The sequence below is a fragment of the Ovis canadensis genome, chromosome 13 (assembly GCF_042477335.2).
Source record: "Ovis canadensis isolate MfBH-ARS-UI-01 breed Bighorn chromosome 13, ARS-UI_OviCan_v2, whole genome shotgun sequence".
Lineage (NCBI taxonomy): Eukaryota > Metazoa > Chordata > Mammalia > Artiodactyla > Bovidae > Ovis > Ovis canadensis.
In genome coordinates this window covers 44,095,884-44,116,569 of record NC_091257.1, presented here as the reverse complement: position 1 = coordinate 44,116,569, position 20,686 = coordinate 44,095,884, and the positions used below count along the sequence as shown (strand labels likewise).

The following is a 20,686-nucleotide window of genomic DNA, read 5'->3' as shown; positions in this document are numbered from 1 at the left end:
TTCTCAGGGGCTAGAGCTGCCCCCTGGCTTGTGCTCCTAAGCATGCTCCTTGTTGGGTGTGTGTGTGGGGTACCACCCAGGGTATGGTGTCCCCACAGCAGGGCTGCAAGTTCAGAGCAGAGAAGAATAAGACAGGAGACCTCAGGGAGGGGCTTGAAGCTTTCTTACCCACTAGTCTACAGAATATAGCCATGGGAAAGCTGCTGTTCTAGAAGGTGCTCAGCACGTAGTTGAATGAGTAGATGAACGGGTGAAAACCAGGTTTAAGAATGAATTTTTTTTCTTCTCTTGAATTCCTTCCTGTCACCTCGGGTCCTCAGTAAAGTCTTGTTAACCACCAGCCTCCCTTTGTTGTGAGCCATTTGGGGGAAGGGTCCTGAGGAGGGGGAGCACAGGAGGGAGGGTCACCGGGTCACCCTGCCTGAGGGCATGGTAGCAAACACTGCAGAAGAGACAGAAGACGCAGGTCCCAAGGCAGCTCAGGAATACCTGGTGGGGGAGCCTGCTAAAAGCCTGGACTTCCTGCTTCCATGAAAAGGGGTTTGTACTGCTTGTACTGGGGCATTAAAAGGTGAATGATCTCCTCAGACTGGGAAGTCTGGTATACCTGGGTTAGTAGAGAGACTGTTACACAGTAATCTTTAAGTAAATGGTAGCTTTTTAGATTTTATTTACAAAATTTGGCCAAGACTAAAATTAAAGTCCACATGTGATGTTGCATGTACTCTCCCTCCCACCATATCTGACCTCTGTGTTATGAATATGGCTGCCTGCTTGGGACAATATTCCCAACGCATGCTCAGTTGCGTCCAACTCTATTGCAACATCATGGACTGTAACCCACCAGGCTCTCTGTCCATGGGACTTTTCTAGGCAAGAATAATGGAGTGGGTTGCCGTTTCCTCCTCAAGGGGATCTTCCCAACCCAGGGGTCAAACCCATGCCTTCTGTGTCTCCTACATTGACAGGTGGATTCTTTACCACTGAGCCACCTGGGAAGCCTGTTATTTCAGTGAGAGGCTTGTCAGGTCCAGTGGGGCTCAGAAACCAGATAGAATAGCAGGGGTCTTGAGCTTTCAACCGGCCTTTCTCAACAACCTAATCTTCTGTTAGAATCTTGAAATTTCAATGAATCAGTTTTAGTCTCCACAAAATGGGAATTCATGATATAAGCTCTACCACCTGTTTGAGCTTAAAAGCACATCTTGACATTATATTAAAAGAGAGAGCAAAACAATAAGTTAGAATTGCCAATATACCCTGAAATCTTGACCTGAAAGTCACTATTCATGGGAAAACCATTACAGTATTATATTTCTCTAACATTCTTAGCAGATGCTTGGCTAAGGAAAAACAAATCTCAGTTTTTTTGAGCATTATCTTGGAATGTGGTTATAATTTATTATTTTTTACCACTCACATATTAATGTGCTGAAAAATAGAAGATCTGTGCTCAAAAGGGCATTATTTTCCAAAATTAAATAATATACATAGTAGATGGACAGAACACACATTCACACATACATAATATTTGTGTCAGCTGCTCTGCTGCTGCTGCTCAGATGCTTCAGTCGTGTCCGACTCTGTGCGACCCCATAGACAGCAGCCCACCAGGCTCCCCCGTCCCTGGGATTCCCCAGGCAAGAACACTGGAGTGGGTTGCCATTTCCTACTCCAGGAATAAAACAAATTAGCAAAGTCTTATTTAGAGTTAGAAGAGACACAATATGGATCCTGAATACTGGAAGCCTGTTTGGGAGAAGATTCAGAAAAGATCGAGAAAAGTCCTGGAGACATCAGACACTACATGGACCTCTCCAGACAAAAGGTGCAAGTCTACCTCCTGTTTTAATAATGAAGCAGCTACCAGGGTCGAGGACCCACTTGGGGGGTCTTCATTCATGATGGGTAACTGGGTGGTTTTGTTTTGTTGGGGGGAATAAATATTTGAAGGGGGTAACTGAAGAAGGTTATGTGGCTGCTGTGATGTTATTGATACGTGGGCTGACGCTATTATGGCGGATGCTATCAGCTACATTATCTTTATGCCTCCAAGGTAATCTGAAGCAGCTGTCCGCTGACTTGGCACTACCTTACACTGAAGCGACTGCCCTGCCCAGGGACTGTAACTCAAGCCAACCACACGCCTCACAGCTTTCTTTAGCCACTGAGGGCATCAAGGAAGGAAGAGCGTGAAATCGCCAGGGATGGACGTGTCCGAAGCAGGGGGTTGGCTGCTGAGTGATTCTCCGGCGGGTGGCCTGGCCATTTCCTAACCTTCTATTAGGGTGCAACCGCTAAAAGTCTTCAGGCAAGGAAACGGTTGCTATAAGGAAACGAGGTGATCCGAATCCCTACACAGTTTCCTTTCCCCCTGTGAACTCTGCAATGTTCCACTGCAGATCATGTCCACGTGGAAGGCAAGGCTGGCTGAAAGACTGAAGTCTCCGTCTGCAAGGATGCATCCGTTCCCATGCTCGGCTCTGCTTGCTTGTTTTGGGAGCACAAGGGAGACTGCTCCCTTAGATCAGGCCAGCGCAGCTGATACCTGTTCCACCATCCATGTTCAGCCCAAGGCCAAAGCGGGCCGACACCCAAGTCACCCGCGAGGTGAAGAAGGCACCTCAGAGAAAAGGCGAGATTCAGGTGCCCATTCAGAGACAAATGGCAGCACAAACCGGAATTCAAGCAACCACTCTGCCGTCCAGCCCGCTGACACCCCTGAGGATCTGCCTGGGTCTCCGGATGGAGGATCAGTTCATGAAGCAGTTACTTTTCAGCCTTCTATTCCCAGACCATCAATTATTGAAACGCCAGTGGTGAGTGTTCCCAATGCTACCGTGGAAGAAATGGAGTTGGGAGAGAATTTCATGTTTGGTGGCCAAACAAATGGAAATGAACCTGTTTAGCATTATCAGTGAGTAAAACATCGGGGGAACTCTTGCTAGTGAGAGGAAGTGATCATTTTCTGAGACTTACAGGCAAGAGAAGGGAGTTATTTGGGGGGAAAAAGAAATGGTGCTGCTGCTTTTAACAGGCAGCCTCTTGAGTTATTTACATATCTACTTTCTTGTTTCTGGCATTGCTGAATTTTAACTGTTAAATATTCTTATTGGATTGAGCTACAAAATCATTTCAGAGTTCTTGATAATCTCAGTTTGGAGAGGCAGGATAGAGGTAGGCTTTCTTGAATGATGTTTTCCAAAGATACTCCTTGAGCATTTTGGGGCTGTGTTCCTGGCCATTTTGCTTAGGACCAGATTGAAAAAAATGAGAGGATCCACTGTTAGGATATTCTGATTTTTTTCAAGATTATTTTTTCTATCTAGTCTAACAAAATCACTTTCCATCTGACTTGCTGGTTTGAACCTAAGGAGTCTCATTAAGTAGTGAAAGCTGCCAGAGAGTGAAGACAGGGTCAAAACATGATTTTAAAAATAGTTTCATTTGACACTCTACAGGCTTATATTAAATGACTGAAGCTCAGCTCTACTGTCCACATCTTTCTATTCTGAGATTGAACCAAGGATTTCACCAAGCCCTCTGTTAGAGCAAGAACTGTAATTTTTTTTCTAAGTCAAAATCCAAAACAAACAGAACATCAAATAATTTTTGTTCAATTTTTTCAGTTTATACCCAGATCCAGAGTAAGATATTTTTATAGTAATACCATAGTCAGCATAGTGGATGTTATGGAACATCCATAGTTAAAGGAACTAATGATGTACTATTTTAATGAGCTGGAAGAATTTCTTTTGGGTAGAGATTCCAGCACTTCAGCACCCACCTTATGTTGCTAAACATAGCAGCAAGTACAGGGGTTGATTTGATTTCATCTTTCTGTTTTAGGGGCATATTGTGACACAGGGGTTCTGGATAAATAAATGTATCAAATATAACCAATGAAACACAGCAGGGTAACATCCATATCTATTGTCTACTGGTATGAGCAAAGCCAAGGATAGGCCAAAGAGGTGAGGCAGGGCTTTTGATGGAACCAGCCATCACACACATTGCAAGGCTGAATGTAAGTGCCCCAAAGAGAGACACACAGAAGATGGTTCAAGGAGGTTGGAGTGTCTGGAAAGGCACATTGCAGGGGAAGTGAAATTTGGGATGGGTCTAGATCATGGCATCCAGTCCCATCACTTCATGGGAAATAGATGGAGAAACAGTGGAAACAGTGTCAGACTTTATTTTTGGGGGGCTCCAAAATCACTGCAGATGGTGAATGCAGCCATGAAATTAAAAGACGCTTACTCCTTAGAAGAAAAGTTATGAGCAGCCTAGATAGCATATTCAAAAGCAGAGACATTACTTTGCCAACGAAGGTCCATCTAGTCAAGGCTATGGTTTTTCCAGTAGTCATGTATGGATGTGAGAGTTGGACTGTGAAGGCTGAGCGCCGAAGAATTGATGCTTTTGAACTGCGGTGTTGGAGAAGACTCTTGAGAGTCCCTTGGACTGCAAGAAGATCCAACCAGTCCATTCTGAAAGAGATCAACTCTGGGATTTCTTTGGAAGGACTGATTTTGAAGCTGAAAGTCCAGTACTTTGGCCACCTTATGCGAAGAGTTGACTCATTGGAAAAGACTCTGATGCTGGGAGGGATTGGGGGCAGGAGGAGAAGGGACGACCGAGGATGAGATGGCTGGATGGCATCACTGACTCGATGGACGTGAGTCTGAGTGAACTCCGGGAGATGGTGATGGACAGGGAGGCCTGGCGTGCTGCAATTCATGGGTTCACAAAGAGTCGGACACTACTGAGCGACTGAACCGAACTGAACTGAACTAGAAGGAGGATTAGGATTTTTAAGGGCAGAGATGAAGGGAAGGGCTTTGCCAGAAAAGGAAATTGTGTGAACAGAAGCTTGAATGTGGGGGGGTGCAGACAGGAATAGGCAGGTGCATCAGGCTGGCCAAGTTGGAGAGACATCTGGAAAGGAAAAATGAGGCCCAGAGTGGTTTGAATGCTATCATGAGAAGGCAGTAGGGAAGCTTTGAGAATTTTGAGCAGGGGAATGTCATGCCTGGGATTTCATTCTGGGAAGATAAATAGATGGACCCATGTAGGAGGAATTAAAGTTGGGAAGACTGGAGCTGAGAGGCCATTGGAATTATCTGGGCCTGAGGATGGTCACAGAAGTTACAATAGGAAGGTGGGGTGGGAGGGGTGGAGAAGAAAGGATCCCACAGTGGACTCTGGGTTCCAAACTGAATAGGGAGGAAGGCAAGATCAAACTGGGAGTGATGAAATGGAACACTGCAAAATTCAGTTGTCAGGATGTACAAGAAGAAGGGGATTCCATGGGCATGGTAAATGGCTTCTCTTTGGTTCAGATTTGAGGAGCTAACATTTACAGAGTACTTGCTTATGCCAGCCATTCTTCTAAGTGCTTTACACAGAATATTCTATCGTTACCTGGTTACAGTGAGGGGACTGTTCTTATGATTTCCATTTTACAGGGAACATTGATGCTCAGAGAGAGTAAGACGCTTGCCCTAGTTCACAGAGGGAGGAAGTGACCCAGGATTAAAGCCCAGTTCTGTTTGATTCCAAAGTCTATCCTCTGAATTATAACATGCTTCCACTGCTTATTATTATTATTATTATTATTTGTGTAGTGTTTGAGGATTTACAAGTAAGTATTCTTATGTGATCTCACTTGATTTGCAGTTAATTAAAATTTTATGTGTGCATGTATGTACATATAATTATATATAAATGTGTCTGTCTCTATAATAATAGTTATTTTATTAATTTGCTTAACATTGTTTTCTCTTAGTTTCATAGTGTACAACACTATGGAAAGAGATGCTTCCTACTCTGCGTCCAGCTGATGACAAGGCTTTGTGAACAATAGTGTAGGATTGCTTTGAGATCTTACGATTAGAAGTGCCGCAGGATTGCCCAGATTTTTCATTACCTAGTAATTTTGTTGTGACATGTTTCTCCTCAGCAGATGATGAATGAGCTTCTTTTATTACAGTCTTGCCTGGAGGCAAAAATATTTCCTTTTTGGATGCACTGATCCTCATCACTTAAGCTGTCTTGGTAGAGGCAACAAATAATACTCTTAAAAAAAAAAAAAGAAAAGAACTCAACTTTAGAACATAATCATAGCTGAGAAATGAGTCTCTTTATTTGTCTTTAGTTTCCTGGGGTTTAGACAGGAGGGTGAGTCATTTAAATTTGAAACAACATCTGGTCTGAGCAGGACAGCTCAAGATAGGGAGGCCAAGTGAACTAATTAAAAAGGAAAGGTTTTCGTTTGTGTAAATAGATGTGTGCACATCTGTATTTATGAAGTGGTACCAGTTTAGTCTTCAACCTTTCGTGGTGGTCTCTTCCCTCATCCAGGATGGTGACAACAATCCCAAACTTGGAATGTGTCTTATAATTGCCGCTATCTTCTGATTATAATTTTTTTTTCTTTCTTAGTGGTCTTGAAGTAGAAAAGTCTTATAATGGGTTGGATTGTAGAGTCAATGGAAGAGTAGGATGTTGACTTTTTCTGCCAAGAAGTACTGCATTTTTACTCTGTGCCAGGACAGCCCTAGTGGTAGAAACAAAGAGGGGTTAAGATACAGTCTGTGAAGCTGCTTCCTTTCTAGTGGGAGGAGATACAGTTGGGTAAACAGGCAGGTAAACAGGCAGTATCAGTGCAGCATGAGAAGGCTAATGGGTCAACACCGGCTGCCATAGGAGCATATGGAAGAGACTCTCATTTTAGCCTTGGGAAGACGGGGGGGGATGGAATATATGGAGGAGAAGGGTTTCTACTTTGTTCTTTTATCACTGTGCATCAGACTCAACTCTGCCCCCTTCCTAGATGAATGGTGCTGTGTCTCTTGTCTTTCCCTCTCCCTTAACAAAGCTGGCAGTGTAAGAAACACAGCTCTCACTTGAAGCAACTAAGGGATTCTATTTTTTTGTTGTTTGTTTGCCATGTTGTGAGGCATATGGGATCTTAGTTCCCACACCAGGAATTCAACCCAAGCCCCATGCATTGGAAGTTTGGGGTTTTATTAAAACCACTGGACCACAGGGGTATTCCCAACTAAGGGCTTCAGAATAGTTCAGTAGTGTCAGAAAGCCTTTCTATAGCAGTAGTAGGTTTTCATCTAGTTCTTACTTCAACAAAGTAGCCATCCTGACACAGGAAGAGAAAGTAAATGTGGTTCAGGAAATCATCCCTGGGTATTTTAATTAAAAGTTGGTTTTGCAAAAGGGAAGGGAGACAGAGCCCATACTGAAGCTGCTAACTGCACTGCTTCTTGTAACAGGCTGGCTTTGCTACTAGACAGAGAAGTGGTAGCACAGACATGCCCAGGACCCATGTGGTGGTCTGGTTGAAGTCTCGCAGGCTCAGGCTGTCACTGCTTCCACGTTGTTCTGCAACCATCACTACCATCCTTCTCCAGAACCTTTTTCATCTTTTCCAGCTCAAATTCTGTATCCATAAAACACTGACTCCCCATTGGCCCCATCAGCCCCTCTTCCTACTCCCTGCTGCTGCTGCTGCTGCTAAGTCGCTTTAGTCCTGTCCGACTCTGTGCGACCCCATAGACGGCAGCCCACCAGGCTCTGCTGTCCCTGGGATTCTCCAGGCAAGAACACTGGAGTGGGTTGCCATTTCCATCTCCAATGCATGAAAGTGAAAAGTGAAAGTGAAGTCGCTCAGTCGCGTCCGACTAGCAGCGACCCCATGGACTGCAGCCTACCAGGCTCCTCCGTCCATGAGATTTTCTAGGCAAGAATACTGGAGTGGCTTGCCATTGCCTTCTCCTGCCTTCCTACTCCCTAGCAACTACCATATGAATTTTAGGATAGATTTTTCTATCAAAAAAAATTATTGGGATTTTGATAGGGATTGCATTGAATGTGTTGATCACTTTGGATAGTATTTATGTTTTAAAAATATTAGATCTTCTCATCTGTGAGTGTAGTTTGTCTTTCCGTTTATTTGTGCCTTCTTTAATTTCTTTCAGCAATGTTGTGTAGTTTTCAGTATGCAAGTCTATTCTTTTTGAATTGTTTTCTGAATTTCCTTTTCTCATTGTTCATTGTTGGTGTATAGAAATGCAATTGGTGAATTTTGTACATAGGTTTTTTATCTTGTGATTTAGCTGAGTTTATTAGTTTAAATAGTTGTGTGTATACCTGTGGAATCTTATGATTTATACATATGAGATCATTATAATCTGTGAACAGAGATAATTTTACTTCTTCCTTTCCAATTTGGATGTATTTTATTTCTTTTTCTGTCTAATTGATCTGACTGGAACTTTCAATCAGTTCAGTTCAGTACAGTCACTCAGTCGTGCCCGACTCTTTGCGACCCCATGAAATGCAGCATGCCAGGCCTCCCTGTCCATCACCAACTCCCGGAGTCCACCCAAACCCATGTCCATCGAGTCAGTGATGCCATCTAACCATCTCATCCTCTGTCGTCCCCTTCTCTTGCCTTCAATCTTTCCCAGCATCAGGGTCTTTTCAAACGAATCAGCCCTTCGCATCAGGTGGCCAAAGTATTGGAGTTTCAGCTTTAGCATCAGTCCTTCCAGTGAACAACCAGAACTGATCTCCTTTAGAATGGACTGGTTGGATCTCCTTGCAGTCCAAGGGACTCTCAAGAGTCTTCGCCAACACCACAATTCAATACTATTCAATAATACGGTTTTCAATAGAAGTGGCAAAAGTGAATATTCTTGTTTTTTCTGGATCTTACAGTATAAACTTCCAGCCTTCCACCACTGAGTATGATGCTACCATTGAGTACAATGTGGGTTTTTCCTACATGGCCTTTATTATATGAAGTAATTTCCTTCTATTCCTAGTTTGTTGAATATTTTTATCATGAAAGGGTATTAAATTCTCTCAACACTTTTTCTGCATTAATTGATATGATCATATTTCCCCCTTCATTCTGTTAATATGTTGTTATACTGATTGATTTCTTTTCTTTCTTTTTTTGTATTTTGAACCATCCTTGCATTCTAGGAATAAATGGTATAATTTCACTTGGTAATGGTATAATCCTATTAATATGTTGTGGAATTCTGTTTGCTAGTATTTTGTTGAGGATTTTTGCATCAGTAATCATCAGGGGTATTGGTCTCTAGTTTTCTTTTCTTGTAGCATCTTTGAATTGGTTATTGTTGTTCAGTCACTAAGTCATGTCTGACTCTGCAAACCCATGGACTGTAGTATGCCAGGTCCCTTTATCCTCTCACTATCTCCCAGAGTTTGCTCAAATTCATGTCCATTGAATCAGTGAATTGAACATCAGGGAGAGAATTATCTCACATTATAGAATGAGCTAGGAAGTGTTCCTCTGTCTTCAGTTTTTGGGAAGATTCTGAGAAGGATTGGTGTTAACTCTTTACATGTTTGGTAAAATTCACCAGTGAATCTGGCCCAAGGCTTTTCATTGTTAGGAAGTTTTTGGTTTCTGATTCAATCTTCTTACTAGTAATAGATCTATTCAGATTTTCTATTTCTTCATGATTTGGCCTGGGTGAAGAGGAGCCACTTTGATAGCATCACTTAATTATGGTAATTGCAATCATGATTACCACTTTTTGAGCACTATTAATAGTCTAGGGTGGTGCTAAATGCTTTCCATGGATAAACTCATTTGATCCTTCTAATCCTTCTACAATGTTATTTCCTGATAATCCCAATCATTCCTCTGATCAAAACCCTTCAATGGCTTCCTCATTCCCTCAGGGTAAAACTCAACTCTTAACAGTGGCCCACAGGTCCTTAACAAAGTATGTCTCATTACCTCTCTAAACTCACCTCCTACTGTTTTTACTGATGGGGAAATTAGGACTCAGTAGAGTTAGGCATCTGGTCCATTTCCTCTCTAAAAGTAACCTTTCCAGCAGGCTGGAAAGCTCAGTTTAACCAGCTAAAGCATGACTTTCTTGGGCTGTGCAGAACTCATGCCGCCAATAACTGGTCTAGGCTCCATGCCCATCCTTCCTCTTTTCTTGGCACAGTCTTTGTTAAGACCTGGGATAGTTTAATTAACTGGGTTTCAGCTTCTACGGTTAGAATCCGATTCCAGCCATGCTCTCTTGAAGCTACATCAAGGCTATGTTACTTGTTATTTGGTGTTGGAGAGATTCCTGGATACCTGACAGCAGAAAAACTCTTGGAGGTATTCACCTCCACAGGCAACTGATCTCATTCAAAAAAGTGATTTTAGTTTCAGTGTCTTAAAGTTGCCTTGAAGCCAAGCCTTGGGAATACCTTCTATTGAAGGCAGTGTTATTTAGAATCATACTGTAAACTTGTGTGTCACACGAGTTTATCATACTGTGAATTTCTGTCTCACCCTCATCCCACCCTAACTCTGCATCCTCTTTACTTAAGCATTATTAGGGACAACTCTGCTAGGCTGCATTTCTACTTCCTAGTAAAAACCAGTATTCTTGCAATTTCTTTAGAATGAAATTTTCCCTTTTCCCCTATGGATCCTAATAGAATAGAACAGAATTCTAGGCTAGCTATTAAAACAACAACAACAACAACGAAAAAGCCCTATTAAGGAAACTCTTTGCTAGACAGATGATTTGACATAAAAACAATTCTAGTAGTAAGCAACTTACAGACTCATGCAATCAAATGTTAGTTTTCTAGTTCCCTTTCATGCTCCTGGTAAAGTGAAAGTGACTCAGTCATGTCCGACTCTTTGTGACCCCATGAACTATACAGTCCATGGAATTCTCCAAGCCAGACTACTGGAGTGGGTTGCCTTTCCCTTCTCCAGGGGATCTTCCCAACCCAAGGATCAAAGCCAGGTTTCCCGCACTGCAGGCAGATTCTTTACCAGCTGAGCCACCAGGGAAACCCAAGAATACTGGATTGGATAGCCTATCCCTTCTCTAGCAGATCTTCCTGACCCAAGAATTGAACCAGAGTCTCCTGCATTGCAGGTGGATTCTTTACCAGCTGAGCTATTAGGGACTCCTAACAAAATAACAAACCACCACCTCACCCCAACCCCATGCCAATACCAACAAGGATATCTTAATAAGCTGGTGGGAATATCATCCCAGTCACTTTAAGCCCGGATAACTTCCCATGCTAGGTTTCTACTTTCAAAAAGATGTTAAACAAACTGGCACGACAGTGCATGATACACCCGGTGTACTCAGACAGGAATTTTCCAATCCAGATATTCAGTTGCAGCCCAACTGGAAAAGAGAGAGACAGCTTCCCGGATTCTCTTAAAGTGAAAGAAAATAAACAGTCCTCATAAAAGCATGCACATTTATAATGAACAACTTTGACTCCTGTAGACCTTCTGCAAAATACTACAGGGGATGACAACAAAGCAAAATTTTCAGACAGTTTAGAGCAGAGTGGAATAATATTTTAAACTCAGAAATAAAAGCTTAGTGTATAATTTCATCAAAATTGAAAGCATCATTTTCAAATGAGGTTACTCCTGCATTTACAATTCAGGTAAGACTAGTACATATATTTTAAGTAGGCTGCGAGATGGTGGAGAAAGAGGTACAAAAGGAAGAGGTCAGCCTATATTTGAGCTGCACCTATTTCCAGCTCATCAGAAAAAACCTGGCAATCTGCCCATGACCGAGTTGACCCTTTGACCTCCTTTTTATGGGTGCTTAATAAAAGAGCAGGGTTTACTTTGTTCGTAGGCAAGGACCTAGGAGTGTCTAACCAAACAGCCACCAAGGAGATTCCAATTTTTTTGACAAGACCCATTTCCTCAAAATAACTGTTTTTGTAGAATTGGGATTTCCATTCTCCTGATTATATAACATGCGGTTGTACTTTAGTTGAAAAAAAAAATCTGCTATTTCACTCGCTGAGTACACTGGAAACTTTAAGATTTCTTACCCTGCAGGAACCATATCGACTAGCTGAACAAATGTGCTATATCAATCATAGGAAGTTAGAGGGTTTTTTTCCCAGCCAAGGACGTGTGTTAACCTAGTCTAAACAGCCTTTACTTTTGCGCTCACCGTTCCTCCATTCCAAAGAAAATAGATCTCATCACGCTAAAACTTTTTCCAATGTGAGGTTGACACACTTGCTTTTGTAATTCCGCATCAGGCGATGTGAGAGTTGGGAAATTTGAGGTGATTAGAGGAAGAGAGTGTCTCCACAAAGGGCACAGGACCTGCTACGGGAAGTGTTCATGATTTTGTTGTGTGAAGCTGGTTTGTGGGTCTCCTACATTCAGTTAAGTGGAAAATTACAGCCCAGGCAACTGTTAGAACCTATCCACATAAGGCATGATTTGGTTGTCCACAGCACGAGAGGAACTTCCCCTCAAATGGACCACCTGCAAGAGGAAAGTCAGTTTCCGCAACCTGAAACATCAGATTTCAAAAAACTGTGTTGTCTCACATTACTTATCACTCGTAGTAATTACAGCAATTTCAAAATAATAAACTTACTTTTAAAGCTTAAATATATTTATATAAGACAACACAGTCTTAGGCTTCCCTGGTGGCTCAGTGGTAAAGAATCCACCTGCCAGGAGACATGGGTTCACTCTGTGGTCTGGGGAAGATCCCACATGCTGTGGAGCAACTGAGGCGTGTGCCACAACTTTTGAGCCTGTGCTCGAGAGCCTGGAAGCCCCAACAAGAGAGTAGCCCCCACTTGCCACAGCTAGATGAAAGCACGCAGCAGCAAAGACCCAGCACAGCCAAAAATAATAAATGAATAAGAGACAACACAGTCTTAGAAAAAGCTCAAATATGATAAATAAGTACACCTGTAATTAGAACCAATTTAAAGTTATCTCTTTTAAACAATCACATACAGTCAAGTAATCTTCACCAAAGCCACTAAGGGTACACAATGGGAAAATGATAGTCTCTTCAATAAATGGTGCTGGGAAAACTGAACATCCACATGCAAAAGAATGAAACTGGACCCTTGTCTTATAGCAAACACAAAAATCAACCCCAAGTGGGTTAAAGATGTAAACATAAGACCTGAAACCTCAAATCTCCTAGAAGAAAACCGGGGGAAGAAAACCGGGGGAAAAACCCTTGATATGGACCTCAGCGATGAGCTTTTAGTTGACGTCAAAAGCACAGGAAACGAAAACAAAAACAAACAAGTGGGACTATATCAAACCAAAAAGCTTATGCACAGCAAAGGAAACAATCAACAAAACTAAAAGGCAGCCTACAGACTGGGAGAAAAAATTGCAAATCATATATCTGATAAAAGGCTACTATTCAAAATATATAAGGAACTCATCAATTCAACAGCAAAAAAACAAAAAAACAAAAAAACACAAGGAAACAAATAACCCAATTAAATGATGGGCAAAGGCCCCATACAGACATTTCACCAAAGAAGACACACAAATGGCCAATGGATACATGAAAAGATGTTTAAACCTACTACTAATCAAGGAAATGCAAACCAGAAACACCATGAGATACCACTTCACACGTGTTAGGATGGCTAACAGAAAGAGACAGTTTCTCTGATTTTGAGGCTGTAAGAGATCCCCTAGCTCTTGTCTTTTTACGTGGTTGCCCTTTGTCATGAATAAAATGATATCTACGAAGGCAACAATATTGTAATGGCAAAACCAGCAAGCCACGAAAATGGAGTGCAGACCCCATTTAGATGTGGGTCCAGGGCCACCTGGAGTTTAAGATCCAGGATATGATAAATGAGTTGGACTTCTGAACTGGCCACATTCTCATACTTTGTTTTACAGAGGCAAAAATGCTGGTCGGTCAAGGACCTTGAATACCATTTGTTTCGCAAGTGAAAAATGAATTAATCTCTTAGGCTAATAAATAAATCCTCTAATTGAGATTTAGCTAGCCTTGTTTGAAACATTTGCTGTGGTTGTCTCTGGATGTAGATTCCTGAATAGGGTTGTTCAGATGTTAAGCACCTCTTGAGTGTGGCCTTCGAAACTTTCTTTGCCCTCAAGAGGAAACACAAGGAAAAATGTGCTGGAATTTGGCTTTGGACGTTATTGCCTGATGGGACGCCTGATGCTGCTGTAGCCATCCTGCAAATGGGGGAGGACACACCTGCAGATAAAGCAAACAACCTCGAGATGGTGGAGCAGGAAGAAAGAACCTGGGTCCCTGCAGAGACCATGGAACCACTTCAAGAGCAACTCACTGTCCATGGGGTATGCCAGAGTAGTGGAGAATAATTACACGTGTTTTAACAAAGGTGGGCCCAGACTCACCTATCCCGGGGAAACTTCCAGGTGGTCTCCAGTCATCTCAAATTCAATATATGCAAAGACAAACTAACTTTCCCCCAAACCTCCTCTTCCATGTATCACAGGATGCTTTTAGCTGCAAGAAACAGAAAAATTTTAATTTAGACACTATGTAAATGAATTACCTCACTTATAAACAAGCCCCACGGTCGGGTGGTTTTGGAATGGGTTGAGTCAGCAGTTCGGTGAAGCCATGGAACACCTAGCATCTTCCATCTTTCTGCTTAGCCACCCCTGACCTTGGCTCACCTCTGCGTGTTTCCCTTGGTGGTGACAAAATGGCTCCTATTGCAGCTGGGTGCCTCCTCCCTCCCCCTAGGATCCCCACACACTGGACAATTCCTCCTCATATTATTATTGCTCTGCCTTCTCTGCCTCCTTTCCTTTTCTGACACCATCCCCGAAACTTAGTTTCATGTTTGTGCCTGCTCCTGGTCTTTCCTGGCACTCAGTGTTTCCCTGGATTAAAGCGCTGTAATCCGCACCATGTTTGTTCCCATGTCTGGCTGTCCTGATGGACTCTGAGGAGCCTGAGAACAGGCACTGTATCATCTGTTCATCTATCATGGGCAGTGCCTAGAACCATGTTGGACATGCTGAAGATACCTAACAAATGTTTACTGAATAAATTAAAGGATGAATCAATAAAATCAAAATCAGCAGAGAGGATTACTATATACAAGTCTTCTTAGAGTTTTCTCATTTCATCTTTGTTTAGTCTTGCCGGCATCTTTGTGATCCATCCCTTGTTTTAGAAATGAATGGAAATAATTTAAGACCATACCGAGAATAGGGGCCAAGATACTTTTTTCTCTTTGAAGAATGAACTGTTTCTTGCTCAGTTTTGAGACACAGAAAGCCAGAAAAACTGATTTTGAAGTGACCTCAGCCAGAGGAAGCACTTTTCTATCAACTGTCCTTCTAGCCTGTTTTCTGGACCCCTCAATGAACTTTCCACATGGCGAAGAACTAGCCTCTTTATCCTTCTGTTTCCCTGTTTGCAAAATGAGGATAATGAGAGCTTTGATGATTCTAGTGCTGTTTTGGGAAGAATGACTATTTATACAGAACTTTAAGAAATACAGGAGAAAATAGAGAATATTAATAGCATAAATGATACCATTAAAATGGGAGCTGAAGGAAACAAAGAGATGCATTCACTTCATTACTCTCCATGACTTTAATAGCATGTGAACAAGTATATAGATAATTTTGTTCACATTATTAAGACCCCGAGCTGTATTAATGACACTGCCAAGAATGGCTTACATTTTTCCCCCCCCAATTCTGACTTTACAATGCTTCTGGCTAAAAGGAAAAAAAGGTGTTTTTTTTTTTCCTGATTTGCAAAGAATTCAGTACCAAAAAGATATTTTTAGTTAATCTGATTCAAGCACAAAGCATATGATTTTGCACTTAATTGGTTACTTTTGAAATCTGAGATAAAAGTCAAAGATGTACATATTATTATCAAGTTAGAGGGTGTTTATGGAGAAAAGGGCTTCACTGGTAACTCAGCTAGTAAAGAATCCTCCTGCAATGCAGGAGGCCCCCGTTCAATTACTGGGTCAGGAAGATCCCCTAGACAAGGGATAGTCTACCCATTCCAGTGTTCTTGGGCTTCCCTGGTAGCTCAGATGGTAAAGAATCTGCCTACAATGTGGGAGACCTGGGTTCGATCCCTGGGTTGGGAAGATCCCCTGGAGGAGTCTACCCATTCCAGTATTCTTGCCTGCAGAATCCCCATGGACAGAGGAGCCTGGAGGGCTACAGCCCATGGGCTCACAAAGAGTCTAAGCAACTATGCACAGTGCAGCACACGGGAAAAAAAAAAGTAATTTGATTTAACAAGGAAAAAAGTCATTTCAAATAAAAAGTTCCTCAGGTTATTTCTTCTGTGCTTTCTGTAGTTGTTGTAAAGACTAACTTGGGAGTGTTAAAGTTTTCATTCATTCCTGAGTTCAACAAACTTTAGTAGGGACCCAATACATGCAGTGTTAGTGGCTGAATTTGCCACAAAGAACCAAGCACTCATTTTACCTTGGAGTTGCTTGCTGTTAGTTAGGACAGGAGTCAGGCAAGCAAACAACAAACAATAAAACCCAAGACAAACAAGCAAACAAAAAACAGCTGCAAAATGAGGTCATCAATGACAAAATGACATGAACATTGATCCATTTCTATGGCTTATTGTTCAAAACTGTGACTCTGTGTGCTCAGTTGTGTCTGACTCTTTGCAACCCCGTGGACTATAGCCTGCCAGGCTCCTTTGTCCATGGAACTCTCCAGTCAAGAACACTTGAGTGGATAGCTATTCCCTTCTCCAGGGAGTCTTCTAGACCCAAGGATAGAACCAGGGACCCTTGTATCGCATGCACATTCTTTACCATCTGAGCCACCAGGGAAGCCCAGTTATTAAAAATGTTTATACAGTTATGCACACTTTTCTCTTTCCCACCCAATGTAATTGCCATAAACCCAAATGACTGTATATCAGTTTCTCATAATTATAATCTCAAACTTTTCCCATTTTGCTGTCTCCTCTCTTCCCGTTTCCACTGCATCTTTTATTGTTCTTGTTTCCTTTCCTCCTAACTCCTACTTATGTTTCAGCATTTTTATTGATATAGGGGCCTCTGTCTCTAAGGTACCTTCCAATTGTACTAGGGACTCTGTCAGTTCTGGAAGCAAACTGAATAAGACTTCTTCCTTCTCCTAAGGAGTCTGCAGTCTGGCTGACAGACAGAAATATCCATAAAAGTGTGGGTGCCGTGGTAGGCATATGGGGTATAAGCAGGTGGGCAGTGAATCAATGCTACATGAAGCAGGGTCTCAAAGCTGGAAGGTGTTCGCCAGGTAAGCAAGGCAGACAAAAGCAGCAGGCGGCCAAGAGCCTCAGTCCAATTGACTTAAATAGGAAGGAAATGAAGCAAACAATAGAGAGGGGTTGAAATGAATGTTTCCAGAACGTAGCTTCTGTTTTTAAATCCATTTGTTGGCCGTTTGTGTTCTGTTTTTCTTTCAACTCACCTGGGAATGCGTGTCAGCAGCCTCAGCAGCCCAACCCAGGCTGTGAACTTCAGATGAAAGTTTTGCATTCCTCTGTTTCCCAGGGACCAGCCTGCTGGCACCTCCTGCAGATGGGGACCCGGGTCCAGGCATCTAGGGCATCCCTGCCTCCCACCACCAGCAGAATGCTCTGCTCACTTGGGAGAAGACATGTTGCTGGCTGGCCTGTAAGGTATTTTCCTGGGCATGGAAGCACAAGCCCAGGCCCATCTCCTAAATGCCTCTGATTTCAGGCCTTTGAAACAAGATATTCTCACCCCAGGCTAGTTTCAAAATCCACATTTGCTTCAGGTATTCATTAGCCAGTCATTACGGCCAGTTCTTCACTTAGAATTTCTGTACTCCCATGCTTGTGCGTGGCACCGTCTTTGCTGTGTGACCGTCTAGATTATAATTCGTTGCCCCCAGAGGGCAGAAGCGAAACTCCTCTTCTGAGTTCCAAATGCTCACTGTTGAATGACCTACTGGATTGTTTATTCCTGTCTGAGGGAGCTTCCAATGTGGCTCATTTGCAGGATGCAGATGATTGACAAGTCTGGAGCCAAGGTTGACTAGCTCTCTCCATTGTCTTTTTGGATCAAGGAAGAGCTCTCTAAGGAGCAATCCTTCATGAATTAACCACTAAATTTCACAGTAGTAGAACTGCTTCACATAGACAGTACCCAAACCAGACCTTGAGTCTGAAACAGGAGAGAAGGGGGCAAGGCGCAGTCTTTGAAAGAATGACATAGCTTGAGGGCAAAACATAAACTGTTTAGAGCTAAATGGACCCAAGATGGCAGACAGGTCAACTTGACTAGGCCTTGATTCTCAGGATACGTGCTCATTATATCACACCAGCAAGCTAAATGACACACCTAGAGGTGTTATGACAGTTCCAAGGTTGACCATCAAAGACCAAAAAGTGGGTGGTGGTCCAATCCCTGGAAATCCCTGCCCCTTTCCCCAAATAGTTGTAATAACCCCACTCATGAGCCTATGAGATTACTCAGCCCATAAAACCTAACCCTGCTACATTTTGAGGCTTCCCTTTCCTCTGCAATGCCCCACACTGCCTGTGGAGTGTGTTACAGATTTTGTGCTCATTACAAGCAATTCTCAGTGAGTGAAAAGGTGTTCTCTGGGGAAGAATGCCTAAAAAAGAAGTGGATGGAGTGATTCCTGGAGAGAGCAGCTATGATGGAATTGACTGGAAGGATGTAAACTAAGGATGTGCCAGAGCACCGTGACTACACAGCCTGCACACTGGGGAGCTCTGAGTTCCTTTTGATTCCTCTGGGGGTAGCATCACTCTCCTGGACTCAACCCTGTCCTGATACCCAGTGTGACTTGTTCTTGCTCAAAAGAGGTTCGTCTCAGACCACTGAATCATTTAAAGCTTAATTTAGACCATGTGTGTGTGCTTGGTTGCTCAGTCGTGCCTGACTCTTTTGCAACCACATGGACTGTATCCTGCCAGGCTCCTCTGTCCGTGGGATTTCCAAGTAAGAATACTGGAGAGGGTTGCCATTTCCTCCTCCAGGGGATCTTCCTGAGCCAGGGGTTGAACCCGTGTCTCCTGCGTTGGCAGGCAGATTCTTTACCTCTGAGCCACCTGGAAAGCCAATGTGGACCATGGCTGGTATTAAATTGGAGGAGGAAATGGCAACCCACTCCAGTATTCTTGCCTGGAGAATTCTGTGGACAGAGGAGCCTGGTGGGCTACAGTACATATGGTCACAAAGAGTCGGACATGACTGAGCAACTAACACTTTCATTTTCACTTTGGTATTAAATAGGTTACCCTGGCGGCTCAGTGGTAAAATGAATCGGTCATACATATACATATCAGTTCAGTTTAGTCGCTCAGTCAAGTCTGACCCCATGGATGCAGCACACCAGGCCTCCCTATCCATCACCAACTCCCAGAGTTTACTCAAACTCATGTCCATTTAGTTGGTGATGCCATCCAACCATCTCATCCTCTGTCGGCCCCTCCTCCTCTCACCTTCAATCTTTCTCAGCACCAGGGTCTTTTCAAGAGAGTCAGCTCTTCGCATCAGGCAGCCAAAGTATTGGAGTTTCAGCTTCAACATCAGTCCTTCCTATGAATATTCAGGACTAATTTCCTTTAGGATGGACTGGTTGGATTTCCTTACTGTCCAAGGGACTCTCAAGAGTCTTCTGCAACACCACAGTTCAAAAGCATCAATTCTTCGGCGCTTAGCTTTCTTTATAGTCCAACTCTCACATCCATACATGACCACTGGAAAAACCATAGCCTTGACTAGATGGACCTTTGTTGGCAAAGTAATGTCTCTGCTTTTGAATATGCTATCTAGGTTGGTCATAACTTTTCTTCCAAGGAGGAAGCGTCTTTTAATTTCATGTCTGCAGTCACCATCTGCAGTGATCTTGGAGCCCCCAGAAATAAAGTCTGTCACTGCTTCCACTGTTTCCCCATCTATTTGCCATGAAGTGATGGCACCAGATGCCATGATTTTAGTTTTCTGAATGTTGAGCTTTAAGCCAACTTTTTCACTTTCATCTTTCACTTTCATCAAGAAGCTCTTTAGTTCCTCTTCGCTTTCTGCCATAAGGGTGGTGTCATCTGCATATCTGAGGTTATTGATATTTCTCCCGGCAATCTTGATTCCAGCTTGTGCTTCCTCCAGCCCAGTGTTTCTCATGATGTACTCTGCAAATAAGTTAAATGAGCTGGGGGACAATATACAGCCTTGATGTACTCCTTTTCCTATTTGGAATCGCTTGTTGTTCCATGTCCAGTTCTAACTGTTGCTTCCTGACTTGCATATAGATTTCTTAAGAAATATGCTGAAACATACACATATATCCCCACCCTTTCGGATTTCCTTCTCATTCATGTCACCACAGGGCATTAAGTAGAGTTCCCTGGCTATACAGGGACATTCAGGCTGCTTCCATATCCTGGCTATTGTAAATAGTGCTGCTGTGAACACTGCCACATGTTACATTTTACATGCAGGAGGAGGATGTTGACAATTTGGAAAACAACTCACAAAACACTTCCTTTGGTTATCAAAGTGGAAAAGTTGACTGTACTTTTTTTCTTTCTTTGAAAAGCAGTAAAAGTTCTCTGTGTCACTGAAGAGCAGATGTGAAGTAAAACCTCAGAATAACAAAAAGTCACTCATATAAATATTCATCCTCATCGTTTCATTTGGCCCCATTCCTCTCATTTCCCTTCCACCAGACATACACCGTAAAGATAACATGGAAGTGAGGAAAACTCATGAAGGAGAACGCTAGTTTACCATGAAGTCAAGTAAGTACTAAATAATCACAGTGGGCTTCGACAGGAAATCTAGAAGTTCCTTCTAGACTCTGTGAACCTTG

At 42.7% G+C, this 20,686-nt stretch overlaps 1 long non-coding RNA gene across 1 annotated transcript; it reads right to left on the bottom strand.

The window, feature by feature from the left end:
• Positions 1 to 6,125: 6,125 nt before the first annotated feature.
• On the bottom strand, positions 6,126 to 17,762 carry LOC138417424 (uncharacterized). The gene is made up of 3 exons (XR_011248122.1): positions 17,291 to 17,762; positions 14,225 to 14,336; positions 6,126 to 6,559 (listed from the first exon to the last, which is right to left on the bottom strand). It is a non-coding gene; the product is annotated as an uncharacterized lncRNA (long non-coding RNA).
• Between the last annotated feature and the right edge of the window lie 2,924 nt (positions 17,763 to 20,686).